Source organism: Lepisosteus platostomus, chromosome 14, assembly GCF_059453375.1.
Source record: "Lepisosteus platostomus isolate fLepPlt1 chromosome 14, fLepPlt1.hap1, whole genome shotgun sequence".
Taxonomy (NCBI): Eukaryota; Metazoa; Chordata; class Actinopteri; order Semionotiformes; family Lepisosteidae; genus Lepisosteus; species Lepisosteus platostomus.
Window position 1 is genome coordinate 23,853,536 of NC_142624.1, and position 23,806 is coordinate 23,877,341.

Consider the following 23,806-nt stretch of genomic DNA (forward strand, 5'->3'; position numbering starts at 1 on the left):
TACACATCTGTCCATGCCAAGATGGCTTGGGATGTCTGCATCACATCTAGAGATAAAGACAACTTGTAAGCAAATCCAGTCTGACAAGTAACAGCCTGCAGCCCAGCTCTGAATGACAGATTCAGTCATTTAAAGAGCGCCCAGATTGATATCCAGAGTATCTCAGCTCAAACCTCTAGCACATATTTCCACTTTAACATTAAGTATTATCACTGAACCATTTCCGTTGGAAACAAGGAAATTGAACTTTTTTCCCCCAAACATGCTATAACCTAGCCCATCATTTATTTTTCAGATATCATCACCTGAATCTGAGATTTGAAGAACTGCAGTGATATCACTTGATATTCTGGCATCAAGGGCTGAAAATTTAGAGCTTAGGGACAGAAGGGCACTAACTACTGAAAAGTAAATTGACAAGCTTCACTGGCCTCATTGATGAAAAGGAGAACTATATCATAATACCTTTACCATTCTGCTTGATAGTAGGGGGTGGTGTGGACTGAGTGATGCACTGTTGTGAGTTTATTCCAGATGCTTTGCATTTAGACCAGAAATTTCCAGTTCTGTTTTGTCACCACACAACCTTGTGTCACATGTTTGCAATCTCACTCATGTGCTTTGTTCCAAACTCCATGCAGCATTTGAAATGTTTTTTTTTTTCCCAGTACATACAGGTTAGCTTTGCAGATCATTTTCCTCCCTAACCAGTTTCTTCCTTGCCTGGGTCATCAGTTTGGAGGAACAACTGATATACAGTAGGCATTGTGTGGGTAGGTGATCTACTGTATGTTGTTAATGATCTACTTCTCCATGCTCAAAGGGATATTCAGTGTCTTTGAATTTTTATACCCTCCTCCTGACCTGTGCCTTACTACAACTTTATCCCAAAGCTGTTTTGAAATTTCCTTAGTTTTCATGGTTGAATCTTTGCTTGAAATTCACTGCACTACCTGACTGAGGTAGCTTACAGAGATACTGTAGGTGCATTTATTGTAAAATCATGTGAACTGTACACAGAGGCCACTCAACTAATTACGTTACTTGTCAAAGTTATTTTTTGAACTTGAACTCATTTAGGTTTTGCAAAGTGAAGGGGGGTAAATACTTATGCTATCCACATAGTTTTGTTTTTTTATGTTCATTGTGTTTGCAGTTTTGCTGACATTTAACTTATTTCAACCAGTGTAATCTGACAGACTAAGCATTCAAATTTTAAAATATTTGATCACTTTAAAATTTTGTATACATAATTTCTAATTTAACAAAATATAAAATCATTGAAAGAGGGTGAATATTCTTGGATGAAACTGTACACATATAAACACAAAATGCCATTTCAGTTAAAAAGCTAAGTCATGTACTCTAGCTACAAACCAAAACATCCGCCAAAAATGCTTTCTAAAGTGTATAAATAAAAAGTTAAAAGATAAGTTGAAAGAAAGGTCCCATTTTACAGTGTTTATCTCAAACAATGCACTTTTTAATTAATTTTTTTTTGTAACATTAGCCCAGGCATTCAAATTTGACCATGTAAAATGTTAACAGTGTCTTCATAGTGACAACATACAAGTTTCTTAATAGATTTCTATGATTAAAAGCAAAGCAATAGCATATTCTACATTGGAAAGTGTTCATGTAAATATATCGTGCTATTTTTCCCCACAGTAATGGTTCTCATAGCTAAGCAAGAGCAATAACTGACAGAATGTGTCATCAGTTTACAATATAAATAACTACTTTTGTACATTAATTACCACCTGAGAATGTATTTCACTCTGTGATGGGTTTCAGTTAGTAGTAATCTGTCTTGAAGTGACTGTGGGAACTTTAACACCTTGTTGTGAAAATAAAGTGATAGGAAAGGCAAGCATTGAAATAAAAATTATGTAGAAAGTGCCAAAGTGCCTGAACTGAGAAGATGAAGTGAAAATCTTGACACCTTTCTGGTGGGGGGCTGGAACTAGAGATGAGGGTCTGGCATCATTTTTGCAATTTTTTAAATTTGCTCTCAACACTCACATATTTTGACCATTCCTAATTTTACCACCTTTTTTGTCAGCACAGCACTGGTGCTGTGGAACTTCCTTTAAAAAGGTGAAAATGGTATCTTAAATATGGCCCGTCAGACGTGTAAATGAACATTAGCATTGTGCTGCTAAATTAGAAATTGCCTTTGAAGATGAAAGATTTGCATTTTATCTGAAGAATTTTCCCCTCTGTGCTTTGTCGGCACAGAGGGCGTTCTATGTGTGAATTTTATTAGTGGTGTGAAGTTCCACATTAGGCAGACTGAAAACTTGGTAATAATTAAGTCAGTGACAGTGGTGGAAAGAAGAATGTGAAAGTCAACCACTGGGCTACATTAGATGACTAAGCCATGGGTGCCCTTCCATGCTCCACACACATCACAGAAGGTTTCCTTTTGTACACAGCCTGCCTTTTTAATTATAACAGCTTCAAACAGAGAGTGCACACTGCTTGAAAACTACCAACTACTTTGCATGTATTTTCCTCAAAAGCTAGTTATTAAAGTATTAAACAATTTAATAAGTAATCATTCTATTTGTAGAAAAGAACCAAAAAAGAAACTTAGTATCCTGTAAATGAAAAGAAATGGAAGGCGAAGAGAAACATAGCAAATTCTGCGTATTTTGTCTCTTAGCTTATCTTTCCAAAGTTTATACGACAAATGTTTGATCCAGTGGCAAGTTAAAATATTTTCCTTAAAATAATCACCTTTTTAAAGCACAAACTCAATATTTACACACAAACATCTTTAAATCTAAATATTAAATAACATAAAAAATAATATCATTACATCTGTTGTTCTGATCATATATTCACCTAAGAATAAACTGTAGTTTATTTGATTTTACATGGACATACAGTAATTCCCAATCATCTATACACCCAATGTCAACATTATTCATTTTCTTGGACAATTTTACTTGTGCTAAAGTGCTTCTTAAACTGAGTTGCTTAAACAGTTCTGCAGAGTACAGTAGCAGGCACTTTTGTATTACAAACTGTCCAACATTCTACTGTTAAATCACAAATTTAGTCAAAAGTAAAATACAAACTGAATCACCAGCTGTGCCTCACATTCGCTAGTCATTGGTATAACCACACAGGAAGTTCTCAGGGGTTCACAGCTCCATTTCTGTGCCTTGAGAACCACAATAATGTAGTATCACTTAGGATCATCTGTCTTGTAGCAATTGTATGCTAAAATCTAATAAAAAAATAATCCTGACATTTATATTTTCTTCTTGCAAATTCAATCAAAAATATACATACCTACAGTAAATATATCAAACCTTCAGAAAAATGACATCAGAAGACATGAAGTTGAGAAATAATTGCATGGACAATAATTTAACTCGATTTAAAGAAACATATTTTTATGGCTAATCATAAGAAATAGAGCTTTATAAGAAAATGCGGGAGGAGATCAAACACTAATGCCAACCAATTCTGCCTACCCATGTATATATATCACAAATCTAGCTTGTCCTGTTGCACATTTTATTTTTGCATGATTGTTCATAAAAGGCAGACCTTACAGTAATAAATTCCATGGCTCCTTTCTTCAATCTGAATTCAAAGTTCCCCAGAACACCAATTCCTGTCCTTTGTTGCCCCTGCCCAGTCTCATTCATTTCTCTCTGACATCTGCACCTTTTGTTTGCTCCCTACAGTAGCTGATGCCAGTGCTCAGCTTCCTCCCCTCTAAATCTCCTAACTCACAGGCAAGTTTCCCAGTGGATGGTCATGTCGTGCCAACTTCCTACTATTTTAGCCACAGCAGTCTGCTCACAACTTGACCAGCGGTCACAATGTGTTCATAGTACTGTAGCTGTCTCCAGCTGTTTTTGTAGTTGGAGAAAAGATGCAACACTGAAGACATTTCAAAGAATGCAAGTCTGAACTTTTCACACACCACAGAAAACGACCCGATTACTGGAGTCATCATACCACCTGACCTCCAGTGCATTCACACCACCAGTCAGTTCCCCCTTACCCTTCCGTGGTCTGCTTTTCCGTTCTGTTTTTTTCTCTTTTCATCCCATTTTTGATCATTGACCATCCAGCGCACAGCATCTTCAGCCCCAGTAAATTCTATGTTTCATCTCTTTCCCCTCCCTCATCCTGTGTCCCACAGAAGTTGGCCCATCCAAGGATGACTGTCACGCCCTCTACAGCTAGAGGGCACTCCTACTCTGTCCTGTTCCTAGTTTCCCTGTGCTTTGCTTGTCCTTCTGGTGTGTCTTTGTTTGGGGCTATCTATTTCCGGGTCACCCTTTCTTCCTCGCTCAGCATTGAGGGTTTAGATGTCTTGAGACTCGCCTAGCACCAGATCATCTCTTCCGCGGCTCAAGGGCATAGGTTTCTATCCAACATTGTCTGACCTGCTGAGCCCGGGCTAACCCCCGTTTTGCCACCACACATAGGGTTTTTTTGCTCTCCTTCCATTCCTCGGCATGCCTCAGAATGACAGAATGCTGAGCCATTCTTTGACCCTGCGAGCGGTACTTTTTGTTTTCTGCATTGCTCTGGGTCTTTTTTTTCAGTCCTCCAATTCTAATCACGGGATGCCACCTCCCGAGTTCCGTGCCTGTGAGCGGGTCATTCAGTGGTATGCCTTTCCGACATCCGTGTACAAATACATGGCTTTCCACGGAAAGTCACTCCCGGCATCCGTGACAGAATGTTGAACATGTTTTTTGCCCTGTGTGCGGTGGGTTTCTATTTTTTTGTTCCTGAGTTTTTTGTTGTTACTTTGTTTTTTTTTCTTGGTGTTTTGGTTTCTCACTTCCTGGTTTATGTGTTCTCTGGTCTCCCTGACCCCTGTTTCCCTGGACTCCTGGATTCTATCTGTTGTGTCTGGTTTGTCGCCCTGGTCTCCCAGGTTTATTTTTGTTATGTGTGCTTTTATACGTTTTTTGTCTTGATCCCCGGAGCCCCGCCTAGCCCCCACCTTCTCTACCCAATAAAGGTTTTTACCCTGGAGGAGGGGGTAGCTCTCAGCTGTGGACTCCCGGAGGTTTCCCTTCAGTTAAATGAGGTTTTTCCTCCCCCCAGTGCTGTGCAGCTCATTTGTTTTTTGAACATGGGTGTCAGGAGCCACCCATGAATGACTGCTTCATCTCCATGCGGTCTTTCAGCTCAGCCCATCTTGGGTCTGACTGCCTCATTCACAACCCTCGCCACCCCTGGTGCCTGCACTGCAGTCCTTGATCGTGCATATCATGCCTGTGGCAGTGATGGGTGCCTCTCACACACCCCACTGTCATCCATAGTGTTTTATCAGCTCCCTACGTTCTTCCCTGTGGAACTGGCACACGTGTTCACTCTTCGGTGTTCCTGCTTATAGTGGAAATGGTTTGCAGCCCCTTGACTTCTCAAAATATTTTCATTTCCCCTTCTTTTTTCCTCATGGGAGTTTAGCAATTTGTAAGCTGCTTCTTGAGGGTGTTTTTGCACGGATCCAAGCTCCAGAAGTGGTGCAGTGCTCACACCAGCTCATTCATAATTTATTACATTACATTAACTCTTTTATCACCCTTGCTGAAAACAATACTCTTCAGAGCATCACACCCCAAACTCTCTTCTCTCATTGGTTGGCTGATAAAAGTTGCTAAGGCTTCCTTTTGCATTCCTGTTTCAAATGGCACAGTAGAGCAGTGGTTAGTATCACTGACCTGAAGTACTGGGGAACTGGGTTCATCCTGCCTTGTGCTTCTTGCTTGCCAGGATATACCCCCCCCCCCCCCCACCACCACCACCCCATGACCCTGAATTGGATTAAGTGGTAAATGGATGGATAGATATTCCCTTTTCTTTGCTTTCCCTATTTATTATATCCTTTTTATACTGTTGTTTAAACTTCGTGACTTACTGTAAGAATCTTGCTTCAGCATAATGGTGTCCATTCGCTCTTTGGGGGATCAAACAGCTTCCTTTTCAAGGCCAGGTTGTTGTTTACTCAACCAGCTGAGTTAAGCCAAAAAAGCAAACTAATGCAAATAATGCCTTTATTCTGCCTTAACTAAGGGTTATCCAAACTACTGCTAACTACAAAGGTATAAGCTCACAAGTTCATTAGTAATGGAAATGTTGCAACACTGCTTCATGAATCAATGAACAAAATAAAACCTTTTCCACTTCTTTCTAGCAAAACACTAACAACTCAGTAACGAACATGAATTGAATATTTCATGATTTATATTATATTTACAATACTTGAAAGGCTACAATTAAGCAATGACTTTCTGACCCGTGCAACAGTGTAAATTTTGATCCATGTTCTTTTTGAAATTCGTCCTTCCTTCTAGTAAATGTGCTGCAGCTGTTGCTCAGGGTTTGAAGAAATAACAGTTACACAGTTGTACCTTTAAGCTTTAGGAGCTGTATAGACATCTCTAAATCACATAACCTACAAACAATAATCATGTCTTTACAATACTTTGCTGTAGTATGCATACACCACATTAATCTTTAGAAGAGCTGCAGAAATACATAGGCTTTGGATCATTTAACACGGGAAAATGTTTCTGTAACAGTGGTTGGCGTGGGCTTGTAACATACAGATGCAGCAGATAGGCATTAAAATTGCTTGTAACTGCTCCTACAACAAACAATAATTTTCTTTTGAAATAAATGCACAAGAGAGCAGGATTACAAATTACAATGTAAAAGAAGACAAAGGTATGTCAAATGTCTTTCTGTGAGCAGTGTTTTAGGAGCAATAGTCTTTATATGTTTATGGCAGATATATTTTCCCTAAGGCAAAGTAAAAAGACCCATTAACCTTAAAATTAAATTAAGTCATCAGAGATTTCCTACTGAAAACAATTTCTATGGGCTGAGAGCATAATGGAGCTGATGAGAAAGTTTACATAGTTGGAATTCTACAGGAAGTTTAGCAGGGAACCTAAACAAAGGTCATTTCCTTTCAAAAGCAATTAAAACCCATCTATTAAACTTTATATACATGTACATGTCGGTGACTTACATTTCACAGCTTTTTATAATTTAAAATATTCAAATCTTACTAAAATAAAAAGTAACAATTTGATTATTTTTTTACATTTTGATAGATATTAGACTAATACTTTATTTTTAATTTATTGGTATATTCTTATTGTATACTGTATGAATCTGCACTTGATAAGTTATTTTTAAAATAAATATTCTTCCTCTCTGTTTTAATTTTTAGTTTTTGATTGAAACCCATATTTTTCCTGTCACCCTTTTTGATCAAAGATTTTTTTAAATCTTTTTTATTTCACTTTACCAGTATTTAACATGTTTTTTTTCCTCCTTAAATACTGTACATTCCAAAGAACTAGGACAATTTAAGTCAACTCTACACTAACAGTAATCCTATAAATATTATAGTGTATTAAATATGAAAAGTAAATTTAACGTTCATCTTCTTAACATCATGCCTAATCCAAAATCCAGATTATATTAAAAATACACAAAAAAACAATAAAATAACATTCTTCATTGTGGCCCTCAATGGATCCCCAACTACTGGAAATCTGAAGCAATGTCACTTTGAGACCCACATAGTGTTATGAAATAGAGGTCTTTTGGAAGGAGGGGAAAAAAGTAGAATATTTGCCATTTTGAACCATTCTGCTTTCTTTCCTTAGGAAACTTTCTCATTGTTCCTGGTGCACAATGCATGGTCCTCTGAATGGGAAACAAAGTAGTTCCTGTTGTGTTTTTGTATTTTGGAGTTTTTTTTTCATTCATTATTTCAAGCAGTATTCATTTGTATTCTGCGCTAATCTTTTTATTATGAATTTTACGGTCATGCACTTTTCCTTTGTCATCCATTGGTTTGTAGTTTTTTTGCAGAAAAAGTTAATTTTATTATTATAATTTATTGATATGTGCAAAATTAAGATAAGAAAAGGAAGGAAGGACAAAACCACAGTTTTCAAGTTTAACGTTTTTGCTTTTCCTTCCATCATATCACAAAGCCATATGAAATATTTGACACATTCCACCTACCATAATGTTTGTAGTATCTTTCACTTCAGGGGAAGAGAATTGCCTGGAAAAACAACCATCAAATTTGGAGGCCCAGTCTAAGAAATATTATGACACTATTGCTTTGCTGGTAGTGAACTCAAACATATGTATATTTTTGCAGGTCAGCATATCGTCAGTACTCTGACCTTATTCTAAGATCTTCTTAATTTATTAAGGAAATAAAAGTCCATATAGACTTCCTGTCTATGTGACATAAAAAGTAACCAACATAACACTTTGTTTTCTTCCACATAACATATCACACATTCGATGTCTATGACATTTCATATGACAGAGTAATAACATCTGTGTGGTTTCAGTATTTGTCTTTGTAGTTCCAGAAGAATATCAAAAGGATACAGTGCATACACCCTTGCTTCCCACAACGAACTGAAGTTTGGAACTGATGTTTGGAATCTAACAATGAGTCAATTAGATATGATTGGTAAATGACATAGAATAGCTACTACAGCATTTTACGTACAACACTTTACTTACCAGCAGCCATATCACCCTGCAACTCACTCAAGCTACTGTAAGTAGGTGTGAGCATGAGGTTGCTGCTGGAAGAAGTATTAGAGGGGACAGTAGGGGGTGCACACCTTGCAGTCAGTGTGGGTCCTAATGCCCTAGTACAGTGATAGGGATGCTATACTTTAAAAGGGTGCCATCCTTCAGATGAGATATAAAACTGAGGTTCTGACTCTGTATGGTCATTAAAAAAATATCCCAGGGTGTTTCTCGAAAAGAGTAGTGGTGTTACCCTGGCATCCTAGCCAAATACCAGTCATAGCCTCCTAGTAATCCCCATCGATGAATTGGCTTCAACACTCTGATCTCCTTCCCACTGATAGCTGATGTGTAGTGAGTGCACTGGTGCACTATGGCTCCTATCGCATCATCCAGGATGAACTTGAACTTGAACTTGAACTTGAACTTGAACTTTATTGCCATATGTAACCGGTACTGGATGATCACTGGATGATGCTGCACATTGGTGGTGGTGGTGGAAGGGAGTCCCCATTACCTATTAAGCATTTTGAGTAAAGCATCCAGGAAATCGCTATTTAAGTATAAGAAGTTATTATTATTAATTATTATACTGGCTGCTTACATACAGTACAGTTTACCAAACATTCTCTCCAAAGGTTATCTACAATTCTGATCAAGTGAATTAAAGATAGCTAAAAGAGAAGCCTGGTTTCTCCCATAATAAGCAATGTCAATAACCAAGTTGTTAATGTGAATATTCCTGTGGAACTGGACAGAAGGGCTATACTGACTGTGGTTACCAATATTACAGTTGGAAAACCAGTTTTATTTTGTATATACAGTACAAGGTGTCTTCAGTGTTGTCTATAGATGTTTTACAGTTTTCTCATGTAGACATACAGTATTAACTAAATAGAGCACTTATATCTGATTGTTCACTAGTTATGTACTCATTTGATTTGTTTCCAGGAGACTTTCATAGTGTTTTCCTAAAACACTGGTGTTTTAACCCTTACTTCAAATGTAGCGTTCATTTAGCATCTCCATGAAGGTTTTAAAATATTTTTATGGATCGACAATTGTCCTGCAGTTAACCGCAACTATTCATGGAAGTGTACTAAATTCTTTATTAGGTACCTTTACACTATCTTCTACTCTTAATCTCAACAAAAATTGTACTATGGATATTGGTTATTTGGAAATTACAATTCTGAGCTTGTAAACTTTATTTTCTGGAAATAAGGATAGACATCTGGCCAGTCTGAGAATTTTAAAAAACACAACAGCATTACAAAACATTTCCTAATACACAAACAAATGTAGCTTTATGCTGGAACATGCTGAACACCCTCTGTAGGCCAGTCACATTAAAATAAAATCAATTCGAGCTTCTGTTGTAGGCCAAAAAATAATGCTGTACTCTCTAACCCTGAGCAGGTTAATTTGTTCTCCATGTTCTCCAAGCCATATATAAATAACTCTAGACAACTTGAGCTGGCGCAGATTTGGCCAAGATCAAGAAATTCCTATACGCACTGAAATTGCCTTTGTTAACTCCTGAACATGGTAAGCTTTTGGATATTCCTGTCATTGCTAGAGATAAAGACAGGTGATCAGTCTATGCAGAAGATGAAATCTTATGGCTTAGATGGCATTCAACATGAGCTGCTTCTAGCAATGTGGGATCAAGACAGAGCTTTACTATGGAGTAGTATATTTTTCATTGCAAACTGTATTTTTTTAAAAGATCTGATCAGAAATCAGTGCTAAATTCACATCATCATAAACACAATTCCTATTAGCAAGACCTGTTCTTTATCAATGTTAAACCTTGAGAACAAATACCACACAGCTTCAATTTAAGTGTATGGGTATATATGTGTTGTTCATGTGTCATCTCCTTGAACTCCTTTATGTGGAGTTTAAGATGTTTTATTTTCTCTCTGCAGGGGTAGGACTCCCCTCTTTAAATGGTTGTAATTATTGCAATAGCAAAGGGACTTAAAGGAAAGTCACTCACATATTTTTAAGCTTTCTTCTAAATGTTTTAACCTCTGTGGAATAAATTTCCACTTATTGACATGTCGTCAACAGGCTTTATCGACCGAACATGGTCTACAAGATATGTGGAAATTCGAGTTGACATCTTTGATGAGAATGATATATTTTCAGATCTGTTTCAGGATTAGGAGTGTTCCTATTTTTCTACATCTAATGCCATTCAGCCTTTCATGCCTCTTGGTTAAAGTGGGAATTTGCTTTCTATTTTCAGTCATAGGCTCATTGTTTTTAATGGTCACTACAAAGGGGTCTAGTCTATTATCTAAAAGACTTTAGTCTTTTGTACAAAATAAGTTTCCTCACAAAATTGTATTTGAATAAGAGTGATTACTCTTAAGACAAAGAAGAGGAATGGTTTAAACAGTGAGCTTTATTACCTTGCTTAGAAAAATTACATCCAGCTCATAAGTAAATGGCTGTCAGAGCCCCTTCCCTTAAATGAAAGAAAGATGAGTCAGGAAGTTACTGCTAGGGTGAGGTTGGTGTGGAAGATGTGAAAACTAAATGTACAAGCGAGTCAACAAAACGGTGTGATATAAATATGCTGGTAGGCAGAAGTGTGTGAGATTAGGGTTTCACCTCCGCCCTGACTTGTGTTTAAAACTCCATTTATTATAGAGAACTAGATAAGTTGGAAGTGTTCCTTGGTTGGGGTGCAGCCAGGGTCACTGCTTTCTCTTCCTCTAAAAACTTGACACACCAGCTTATCCATTTCAAACATGCACACAGAATGTGGTAGCAGTTTCAGATAAAGATTAATCTTGACATTGTCACATATGCTCTCAGGGGTGTACTGTACCTGTTATCTACTTACGCATGTTTTGGGAGTGTGCCGTATCTTTGGATGTAAGGGACTAATTTGGATGTGACTAGTCTGTTTATAATGCTGAACCCTGTACTGCTCCCTCTCAATATCAATTTGGACCATGAATTTGGACCTTGTTACCATGAATCTGCAGACACAACATATTTTGTTTGTGGTATAATTGCAGCCACAATATCTATTTTATGAGGCTGTGTAGAGATTTTAGACTTGCATCTATGATTACAAGAGTCACACATACGGCTGTGACTGTTGTTACATTACAATTTATTAATAGGGGTTTGTTACTACATGGGGCAGCACAGTGGAGTGGAGCACTAGGTCCATCGCAGCTCTGGGTCCCAGGGTTTGATTCCTGGGCAGCTGTCTTGGAGAGTTGTGCCAATTGCTTGCCGGGATAGCCTTTAGTTCCAATGTGGCCCTGTATTGGATGAAGTGGTTGGAATACATTTTGGATCATCACAACTAAATATCTATGAGCAACATAAAATGCCATTCAGGGTTTCAGCTCAACAACATTCATGTTAAACTAAAAATTAACATGTATTGACATGTTAGCTGTATCAGGAACTCAGTATAATACACTATACAGGTATGTAGGTATTTTTGCAGCAATATGGGTAGCAATGCTCTCTCGCAGTTCTTGGATCCTAGGTTCAGTTTTGGAGTGGAGTGGAGTCTGTGTGATTATGTTGTATGTTCTGCCAAATTCACATGGATTTTCCCTTGAAACTCCAAATGTTTCCAAAGTCCTGCTGGCTAGGTTAATAATTATCTTTAAATTACCCCTATGTGCATCAACCAGGTTGCCACGACCCTTATTAGGATAATGGATACAAGGAAGAAGGTATTTTCTGAATGTTGTTTCCTTCAATTTAATTCCTGTAGACTGCTGAGTTATGCAGTTTCATGTGCTTTTGACTAGTGTTACATTTTAGTACAGTATATCGCGAGAATACATTAACAAGCACCTCAAAATCATGAATATTTTAGTTATTTCTTCCCACAGGAGCAAGGCACACACTTACATAGGCAGCGTTTATTGGGTAAAACACATAATTTCTAATAACCCCTGCTGGAAGGCATTAGCTTTGATCATAATTTTCATAGCTTTGTGTGGATAATTTGTACATGATATATTTTTTTGCAGACAAACTATGATCCTAACATACAGTACTTGTAAAGTCAAATTGGTAAACATAATGCTTTGCAATACCTTAGCAGAATCCCCCATTTTCTATACTTACTTCAGTTGTCATAAACTGATTTATTAATATTCTTTACATGGTTTCAGCATTAATAGCTAAAAGTAAAATGCTTTGCCCATGGCATTGTCTTTCAGCTAATAAATGTATAGAAAATGCCATGAAGTGCAATTGGTTTCAGGAACCAATTCATCTGTGGACCATATTTGATATCAAAATTAGTTATCCAATGGTTCTTAAAGTATGCCACTTTTCTACTTATAAACAAATGGCTTTCAATAGAGGTACACCAGCTGTGATTTCTAAAGGCCAATTAGCACTCTGGCTTCAATCCCCTCTCCAAACCCCTCCACCTTCACCCACTTCACTTCACAATTGATGAATTACATGCAGCTTAAACCCACATGCAACTGCTTTGAATTAGGCTTTGATATAGCCAGAGTTTCATGAAATCTTATCTTTTTTAGCTTACTCATCTATCTTATGATACAGCCAGACATTAATAAAAGAAGAGCGTGCTATTATAGCACTTTATGCATACTTGCCAAGCAGAATTAACACATTATGTTGTCATTAACAACTGGGTACAGCAATTCTTTTGACATTTAGGAGGATGTGGCATTTGAACTTTGATTTATGTTATCTTTATTTCAACTGCTTTAAGGTTTTATATCTGAATAATTATTACAATACGTAACTGTCAAAATATATGCTTGGCTATTATATTCTGGGCCTTTATTGTTAGTTATCTATTTCTTTTACTATGTAGTTACCTTAAGAATGTCCAATTAAAACCTTAGTATAATCAAGGCTTGCTACATTATGTCAAAAGCAGAAGCATTATTCATTTTTAGTCTTTATAATATAAGGAAACAGTTATTTCTTAGATACTGGGTAACAGAAACATCTAGACACTAAATTCACAATACCTAATTCATGCTATTTACAAATATTTAATATTTGTCATTTATTATAAATATTCACAAATGTATTGGGTGATAGTGCTCAGCCTCTGAATTACATTTTCTGAACTCCGAAAATGTACATATGAATTGCTTGTTGCATACTTTCAACCAATGCTAAGTCAATCTTTCATACTGTGCCTTCCTGCAGTTCAGAATTCCACCTTCCCTCATAGTCTGAGTTTTCCCTATGCAAGATTTCTTGGGCAACCGCCATGAGTACTGCCGCCAGTGTGTCCTCGAAGCAGGTGTAGAATTCCCCGGCACCTTGCCATTTTACATGGTCCAAAGTGATGCTCTCAACTCCTCCTCTGTTACCTGTCCTTCCAAGTCCTCCCTCAGCTACTCCGGCAGCCTTGTCTGCAGCTTTCAGCCCTCCAAGAAAAACATCTCCTGCTTTCCAGTTCAGATGTCAAACTCCCCCCTCACATCCCAGGGGTGGAATACCACGTTCATGTGTCTTCCCAAGAAAGCTGTAACCAGCTTCGTTGGCACATAGAAGTTAAACATGTGAGAGTCCTGTAATAAGAGAGTAAAGGTTCAGTTCCCATATCTTGAATGTGTGTTACCTTCTGGTAACTTCAATCCGAGGCCAGAAAAAAACATTATGTAACCACCAGACCAACTTTTCTGGATGCAAAAGAGTTTCTCCACTGCAAGTTGCAGCTGTCCGTGGAGGAAGGACACCATGAAGTGGCTGCAGTTGCATCCAAAAACATATTAGAAGGTTAATTGGCTTCTGCGAGAAAATGGCCTGTGTGTGAGTGTGTGTATTTGCATGTTTGTGCTCTACAATGGGCTGGCACCATTCAGGGTGTATCCAGCCTTGTACCTGTTATTTGTTGGGATAAGCTCCAACTCTTCCCATGACCCTGTATTGGATAACGTGGTTAGAAAATGGATTGATGGATAAGGTTCTACATTTCAATTAGTAATCTTATAGACTACCTTTGTCAAACTGTCAGTGTTGAGTGTGAACATTTATGTACTCTGTTATATTAATTCTATTCTATTAATATGTTTTATTATTTTTGTTTTTCTGGCTCTTATGTCATATTGCATAGCTGTACATTATGATTGCTTTGTAAAACACTCACCATGAAAAAGAGGCATCTCATAAAATACGTTTTGCTTACCTCAAAGATCATTTACTGCACTTAACAACTTCAGTCCCATCTTGATGTGGTCTAGATATATTCCAATGTACATGTGCATATGGCAATAAACTCCTCTACTACTACTTCAGGAAAATCTGAGCCCTCCAAAGTAACTTCTTGGAATGCCAAAGGGAATGAAACACAATGTCTGCATTACGACATCAATGAGTCTTTTGAATATTTTCATGGGTATGTATGAGTTTACAATGTACAATATCTGATGCATCAGGCAAATTTTGTATTCTATGTGGTAGGAAAAGTAAGACCTCAGTCCAACAGAGTGAACGAAAAGTTTATGTTATTAATATAGTCATGTATATAGTTTCCATAGCATTTACACATTGTGCATCACAATTAATGTAATGCATTATAAAAAATTTTAAAATCAGTTACTATATTTATACACTTAATTAGAATTACAAAAGTTGAATTTTGCTAGGTTACAAATTCATAGAAATCTAGTTAAAGACAATATGTTACACTCATTGTACAGAAAAAAGTTACCTCCTGTTCTAGGACTGCATGCTCTCACTAAGCTGTCAGTGATTCAGAATCAAGTATCAAGGAAATACAGTATTATAACACCAAAGTATGACTAACTCTCACACTTTATCGCTACATGAGCTACTGTATATGATGTGATATGGAACTATGGCTAGTCACTTATCTAATTTTTTAACATTAATCTTTTCTGTTGCATCTTTGCTACTGTTCTCTTATTGTTTAAAAACACCCTCCCCTTCCTGCTTTCAGGATTTTGCCTTAAAAATTACAATATGATGTCTTGAAATTTTCATTATCTGCATTCTTTAAAAATATGGTGCCTTACCTAACAGCTTTAGATATGTTTACTGCATGTATTCTTTAAATAGTTTATTGCAAGGTAAAATGAACAAGCCACCAAGAGCTGTATTAAGCTATGTGAAACTCCACGCATATACAGTATAGTGCACGTACCACTACAAACATGGAGAAAAAACTTTGATAATCATAGGCTGCACAGGTCTATAAAACTGATATACAGTAATATATGGTTTGGCAACACCACAATTAGACCTAAAATGCATTAAGAGCAAGAGTGTGTTTAGCATGTGTGGGATTCATTTGAATCTTTATAATATCTAAGCAGTGATAAATCAAATTTGTATTTGAAACATGGATAGATTTTAGTATATGCGTGGGCTGGGAAGGGAGTCACAGGTTAGGGGTGTTGTTTATGTTGTCATGGAAAACATGAAACACTGCTTTGGGGCCCACTGCCTGTGCCTTCTCAGATGATGTCTCCACTGGGGAACTCTCCATCCCCCTGGTCTGCCTCATTTCAGCATCAAATAACCCCCACAAGAACTCTGAAGTGCTAAATGATGGGAAGCACAGGGAAAATATGGCTTGCATTTCCTGATTCAGATTTTGAGGTTCCCAGCTAAATTTGTCCCGTAAATCTCAAGTGACAAGCGTAGTTATACATGAATATACTGTATAGTACATACAAATATATACAGTACCTGTTAATATTATCTTTGCATTAAGTATTTATGTATTTAGTACTTGTGTTTTTTTTTTGGTGATTAAGGTATATAACAAAGATTTTCACGAAAAGGTTTAATATATAATTATCTACGTATACTGTATCTTCACAGCTGTGTGTATATGTAAATAGTTCATGTATAAATTAATAATCACATATTAAAGTAGCCTACAAGGCTGATGTGTATAACATTATTCCGTGAGACATGCTGTAGAAGGTATTTCAAATCAATTCAGAATTGCATAAAACACAATGCAAAAAATAGAATACACAAATCAACATAAGCAGTCAGATATTTCAAAAAAAATGGGAAGAGGAAACACCATATTAAATAAGAAGAATTTCATGGTGAAAACCCAAAGTATGTGAAGAATCTCTTTAAATGTAACATGAGAGAAGGAAAGGAGCTCCCAGTAGTTTATTCCAGTTGTCAAAGCAAAGTGAAATATTGTCCCTCTGTTACTCCTTCCTTGTCCCACATCGGCAACATCAGGTTTTATTTAACTTCAGAGCTAAGATAGCAGATGACTGAAAATATTCTTTTTGGTTCACTTCAGGCCCCCAGCTAATAACCTACAGCTGTTGGTACAACATGGGCTTGAAGGTTTTCTGAGGGACACAGCGGTTTGCTGCTGCTTCCATATGTTTCTTTTCAGTTTTCTTAGAACACAAATTTCATTAGTACAGCTGTCAGTGACCTGAGCATGAGCTCTGTTGATTGCTTATACTGCTTACCCTGCAGCTCTTATTTGTTTATTTTATCTGTTGGTTAGCAACAGTGGATTCCCTCTTTGACGAAGAATTGAAAAAGAATATTTGAGTTTTTGAAGATAAGTATTGGGGCAAAAACTGTTAAGTGGGTAATACATCCTTCTATACCCTACTCATTAAATAAACTACATGCCTTTTTAGTTTGACTGTATCTTGTATTTTTGACTGTCTGAATTTCGATCAGTTACTGTTGCTTCATTTATTGAAACCACAGAGTAAGTATTCTTCAAAACAATAAGCAGAATGATAATTTATTTACCTGGTGACTTTATATTAACTTATTTCAAAACTACTTACCTGTGCATGTGTACACCATGTAAATTTCAGTACATACAGTACAGTAGTTTAGCATTTAAACTAGCATTTAAATACAAATGTAATGGTTAACAGAGCAAACAACTCCTCAGTCCATAACAAACAGCTAAAAAGATTATGCAACACATTTGTATATCGTCATGTGTTTTTTGTTTAAAGTATTGTATCTCCCATAAGGCACCATTTTAGCATTCCTATTATAATTAGTTTGTAATACAAATATGTTTTTTATTGAGCTGAGTAGATTTATGCTGAATAGTCATTTTCAATTTTAGTCTTAGATTTATTTCTACTGTATGTTGAATATATTTTTCTTTGATTTCTAAAAATAGGTGCAGAGTTTTATAAGGAAGGAAATGACAGAAAAACAAATAAATTCAGCAGATGGAGTATTATTCAGGTAAGTCTCGTAGCTATTTAATTCCTCTTCAGAATGCAGTTTGGATAAAATGTATTGTTTTATTTTTTGGAAAAGGACTATTTAGTGCACATATTTGCTTTTTGCAGTATGTATTGGTCTTGCTGTTTTATCTGACTGCCAAAGTCTCTAGCTTACTACAGATATTACAAAATGATCGGGGTATACTGTATAAAAAATAATTGTGACAACCTAGTTTTCCCTTGTCTCTTAAGCTAAACCTCTGCTTATGCAACAGTTAATAAAATCATAAATTGAAAAAAAGAACATATTTAATGCATATAATGTAGTAGGCAATTATAAAAAGTATTGTTGTTAGATTAAGATTAAAAGAGATTATGAATTAAGATGTTCTTCTTATGTTATAAATTCCAAATTAAATATGTGGTCTCATGAAATAAACTGAAAAAAATAAATAAAGTGGAATAAATGTACTGTAATTCATATTGTCCTTGTGTATTCAAAAGAGAATCATCCTTTTTGGTGTGACCATAACTTTAATTAAATTTAATTAAATGGACTAAAAATATACATTATATGTATAACTTATTATCTATAAGTGGCAGACAAGCTATGGAGATGATGGTAGTCACAGTTGACCTGCTACTAGAGGCCTATAAGACCTCTATTGTCTGTGTATTGGTTCACACATGAGTAAATAATTATTTAATTAGTTAATTAGTGGAGAACTAGGAGCCACATTCTCACACAGGGGTAAGTTAGAGTTTTTGGGATATAAAAGAACTCACTGTGGAGTTAGGTTGTTTTAGATAAAATCTGGTTGACAGGTATTTTTTTAATCTCTCAAAATGTTTTTTTTTAAGATCATGTGAATTTTTTAAATATGTTCTACAGTAATAACATACAGTAAGTAATGTCAGAAAGGAAAGGAGACTGGTTTTTAGTAACTCGTCAATTTGCAGAGCTCATCCTTCAGTATGTCGAAAGAAGTCATGAGAACGGTTTCAACAAGATACTGTAGCTGGGCAGCTTGTTCAAGATTCCCATGACACCCTGAGTAAAGCAGTGCCCCTGCTCACAATCCCAAAAATCACTTCCTCAATTTATGAACAGCATGATAAAAGTTTAAACTTAACTTGTAGCTTGTTTGTTTTGTTAAAACCTTCATACCTTTGTGTAATTTCCTAGACAAAAGAAGCATCAGTTACATAATGAGTAAATGACAAGGAGCTGTGAGAACAATTTGAATGAAGACAAGATCCTAGTGTTACTAGCTGTACTACAGTGTGATCAAATGTTTTGAGAGGTAATATCAAATCATTATCAATTAAAGAGGTATGGAGAAACATTTAGTGATTTAAAAAATAAATACTAATGATTAAAAATGAAAGATTTTTTATGTGATTGCAAGAACGAAGTACTGGATAAAAATGTACTGTACGTTTTGCCCACACTCTGCCAACAAATAAAACAGAAATAGGACGTTCACACCTACACAAGCTTTAATGAAGCACTATCACAAAGAATATCTGTTTCTGTACCAGGTTAGGATTGACACTGAACATACTCTATACAATATCTTAAAATGTTATCATTTCATGTAACATGACATAAGTATTCAAGGCAAGAAAGAAATGTCCTATAGACCTTGTAAGTAATCATAAGAAATACAAAAGTGTAAGTTACAAAGGCTTGAGTGGTTGAATTGAAACAAACCACACCCTGAGCATTTGCTGGAGATGTATACAGCGGTTTCCTATTTGCCAGGTTTACTGTGAGTCAGGCTGAAACCTGTCCTATAACCGCATTTCCACAAAAAATGTACTTTTTGCAAGTGGGTCACCTAAGTAATAGACGTGTTATGAATTGAGATGATTCTACCACATAAAAGTTTAATTTTCGGACATTTCGAACAGAAAAATGTGCTTATGCCAGTAAAATAATATACTGCACATTGTTAAAGTATTTCATAGTTCCAAAAATATCGCAATACATGTATATCAGGGAAATAATGTTGCAAAGTATAGAATTAAATAATGATTCATTTAATTTTTTTCTGTCAGCAGAAAAATAGGAACAATAATAATATACTCAGTTCTGTGTATGAGTATATTATGAGTGTTTATTTATTGTTTTTTGTCTCCATAATTATTGCTTCCTCAAAATGACTGAACTTCTGCTTGAAATGTTTCATAACACGGATAGGAGAACAGTGTTACAGTAGATACTTACAAGTATAATGTTGTGAGGGATCCTCTCCAAGAGTCTACTTATAAGGAGTTGCTAGGCCAGTCTAGAAACTGAAGCGGAATAATTAAACATGAAGAAGGATGAAGAGGGGAGACAAAACACCATCTGCTAACTCTTGTTGAGTCATTTATGAAAATGTTAACCGTTAATGAAAGATATAGCATTCTTGTCATGGACCCATCTTTTTGCATATCTTATTTTCCTGTAACTAATAACTGGTACATATGGCCAGGGATCAGAAATAAATGTTGCAAAAAAATAATACCTGATAGTTCTTGAAAACAACAACAACAAAAAACATGTTCTGTTTTTGAAATCACAACCATATTTTGGACTGTCCTAAGTAAGACTGAATTTGTAATGCTGGAAACATTTTGTGACACTTATTTTAAGAGGTCCTGCTTTTCAGCTTTAAAGACTAATTTATAAGCGTAGGGTGTAAAACATTTGTCAGTAATGAGCAAATTATCAGTAATCCAGATTCACATTTCAATAATGAGCATAAAACAATAGAAATCAGAAACAACCAATAGTACTTAGAAGGTTGCCAGCCTTCCTACTCATGATACACAAAACCTTGGTGTCTTCTTCTTAGTGTTCCAGTTGAGGTTTGAATCATATTCAATAGTTTTGAACTGTATAATTACTATTGAGAGGTTTTGTGTGTGAGCAAGCTGAGTCGCAGTTTTGTGTTTAATTTACTTGGCTTATTTAAACCCTATTACTAGAATAAATCAAGGAGCTGCCACAAGGGTGATAATGAGTTGGAGTTGGAAGAAGAGAAACAAAATCATAAACGGTGAGAAAACAGTGATCTTCTCCTTTATTTATCTGTACTTTGGAACTGAGGTGGGTTAGTCCTTCTCTCTTAAACTCCACATATTGTGTACTGTATGTTCCATTAACTGAACAATATTTAGTTTAATAAGATAATCCATTCACCCACCCACTTTCTAACCTGTTTTTCCAATTCAGGGTTGAGAGGGAGCCACAGCTGATCCAAGCAAGCAACGGGTGCAAGGCAGGGTACACCCTGGACAGAAGGCGGGTGAATCTCAGGGCAGACACACTCACACCTAGGGCCAATTTAACCTACTAATACAGTATGTCTTTGGACTACAGTAGGAAACCAGAGCACCCGGGGGAAACCCACACAAACATGGAGCGAACATAAAAACACCAGGTAGATGTTCACTCCATGTTTGTGTAGCACCCCATATCCAGAATAGCACCACTGCTCCATCATGCCACCCAAAATTTCCATACTTTTTTTTGAGTGATGGAGGAGAGCATGTACAGTAGTGCATGGGTACAGTTATGGGAATCTTTGGAATATACCTGTGCTGCATATATACATTGATTTATCCATTATTAGAAAGCTGTAATACTTCTGACAAGGGTCACCACAATCAGCATCTATTCTTTAATCGCAGGGCTCAACGTTGTGGAAAAGATTCCAATCTATTGCAGGGCTCACACATAAACACACAGGGCTAATTTTGAAAAAGCAGCTAACCTAGTTGACAACTCTTTGGAATTTGTATGCAGACAGTAGGGAAAACATACAACTTTCACAAACAAGGGGCCCAATCTGAAGTCTAACCCAGGACCCGACAGCTGAGAGGCAACAGGCCTAACCCAATGTCACTGTTTTGTCCCTCATTTAAAATACATGAATGTACTGTATCTTTTACTGTCCTCCGCATCTTTGTGAATATTAATGTTTTCTTTCTTAATCATTCAATTGCCAATGGTCTCATTTGTAGCATGGGAATTTCAAATGTGTTAGATGAGATAATCTTATCAGAGGCAATTGCAAGACTTTACATATGACTTTACATATGAATATTGCTGTGGGAAATTTCACCTAGGTCCACCACACACCATCTGAATAACTGCTTGAACCTGATAATAACCTCTGTGTAGAAGGACTGATGATAAAAAAATAACACAGAAATGAATGGAGGAACCTCTTAATGAAAAAAGAAGTGAAAGTTTTTTTTTCATCCTGACACCCTGAGAAACAAAGTTTCCATATTTACAAAAAAAACAAAACATTTTCCTATGTGATAGGATTTCTTTGTAATAACAATTAGAACGCCATTGTATTTTTTTCTCCTCAAGTGACCTAATGGGACCATCTATGAATTTCAAAATAATACTTTATATCTTACTATTTCTATGAGAAATTGTTAGAACATAGCTGTACTGTATGTGCAAAAATAAGGTGGAAGAAAACATACAATTCTTTCTGTTCACTTTTTTTTCTGACACTTTCTTGCTTATTTTGAATAGTCATCTAATGACTTCTGCAAGATTAGTTGAAAATTAACAATTTTTTGGACACTTACTTCAATTGTTAATTTGAGTTTGCAAAATTAATTGTGTTATGTTGCTAGAAACCAGCATTCTAGCATCTCTACTAAAGTGAGAAAACAGGGTGGAGGGTGAGAGATAGTATAAATACATTTGAGCATGTTATAGCATTGTAGCATGCGAGATACAGATGCAGCCATTCAAAATGCGTGGGCGATACCGCATTATTTTCCGGTGCGCTTTACGCAGTCTACCGCGAGTTACCGGTAAATACCGCTAGTTACCGTAAATTCTCCTATAATACCGCAAGCAAAATAATAGTATAAGGAATTTCCGCAAGGTGGAGCTAATAAAGCTCAACCTCTCATGTTTGAGCTGTCGCCATCAAAGTCTTTAATGAAGATATTACTAATAGTATTAATAATGAATGACCTTGGACAAGCTGTAAACTCAAAGTATTGCCCTGGTCCACATTATTTTTTTCATTGACCGTCTTTGTAAAAGTAACACCACAGCATTTCGCAAACACGCATTTGTTTCCAATCATGCAAAGTACAGTGATTCACCATGCCTTTCACATGCTCATAAAAGAGATTGATTTAGGAACATAAACATATTACCGGATACAAACTGTACTGTATACAATATGTATATGTATATTTAACGTCTTAACTGTGCCCGTTTAAGTATTGAATATTTATATGGAATTTTACCACTGAAGGGAAATCTTAGTACCTGAGCATAAAAAGAATAGGAGCATACTGTTACGCGTGTGAAGGCCATAAACGATATTAATTTTGGAACTTAAACATACAGTATATGGCTTGTCTCGGTACTTTAAAGAAAACATACACACCAGTATTCCATTTCTCCCTAAACATTTTAAGCATCGAAGTCTTTAACTAACGTGATACCGGAGTCAACAAGCATACTTTTAGAATTTGATTAAAAGGGAATGTAATATGGAATCGCGTATCTAAAGAAATGAATAACGATATAATTATATTCATGTTGCAAAAAAAAAACTGCAAGGGACAAAAAAACTCCCTTGCTTTTAACAGAGCGTTCCATAATTTCTAACTACGAAAATTATTTAAACTGCGACACTTATCATTCAACCAGAGCTCGAAATATCACAAGGATCCTCTAGAGCACAGCAAAGACTGTATTAAAAGTATAATAGTGACAGCGCTGACAGTCAATCTGGACAAGACCAGAGTTATGGTTTTCCAGAAAAAAAGCCAGACCTCCATTAGTCTTCCTGAAATCGTCGGATTATGAACGAATAAAAGCATCTCATTAAAAATACGTTTGCGTTTGTTTGGGAGCTATAGTATGTTTTTTTCATATGTAAGATATAATGATGTGTTCCCGCTTACACATCGTACGACTTTAAAAGCTAGAAAAACAGGTTTCGATTCACAGTATCTGGTGAGCCTTGTTTTGTCAAAGGACAGCACAAAAAAAAAACAGACAATACACAGGGGGGGAGGGCAAG

At 36.2% G+C, this 23,806-nt stretch overlaps 1 long non-coding RNA gene across 2 annotated transcripts in view; it reads left to right on the forward strand.

Annotated features, from left to right (window-relative positions):
* Nucleotides 1-581: 581 nt before the first annotated feature.
* Nucleotides 582-23,806, forward strand: part of LOC148649032 (uncharacterized) — a 61,803-nt gene continuing 38,578 nt past the window's right edge. The window contains exons 1-3 of one of the 2 annotated variants that reach the window (XR_015926276.1): nt 582-773; nt 17,696-17,763; nt 20,721-20,791. This is a non-coding gene — a long non-coding RNA (uncharacterized LOC148649032). The remainder of the gene's footprint in view (nt 774-17,695; nt 17,764-20,720; nt 20,792-23,806) is intronic. The other variant, XR_015926277.1, reaches the window with a different exon arrangement.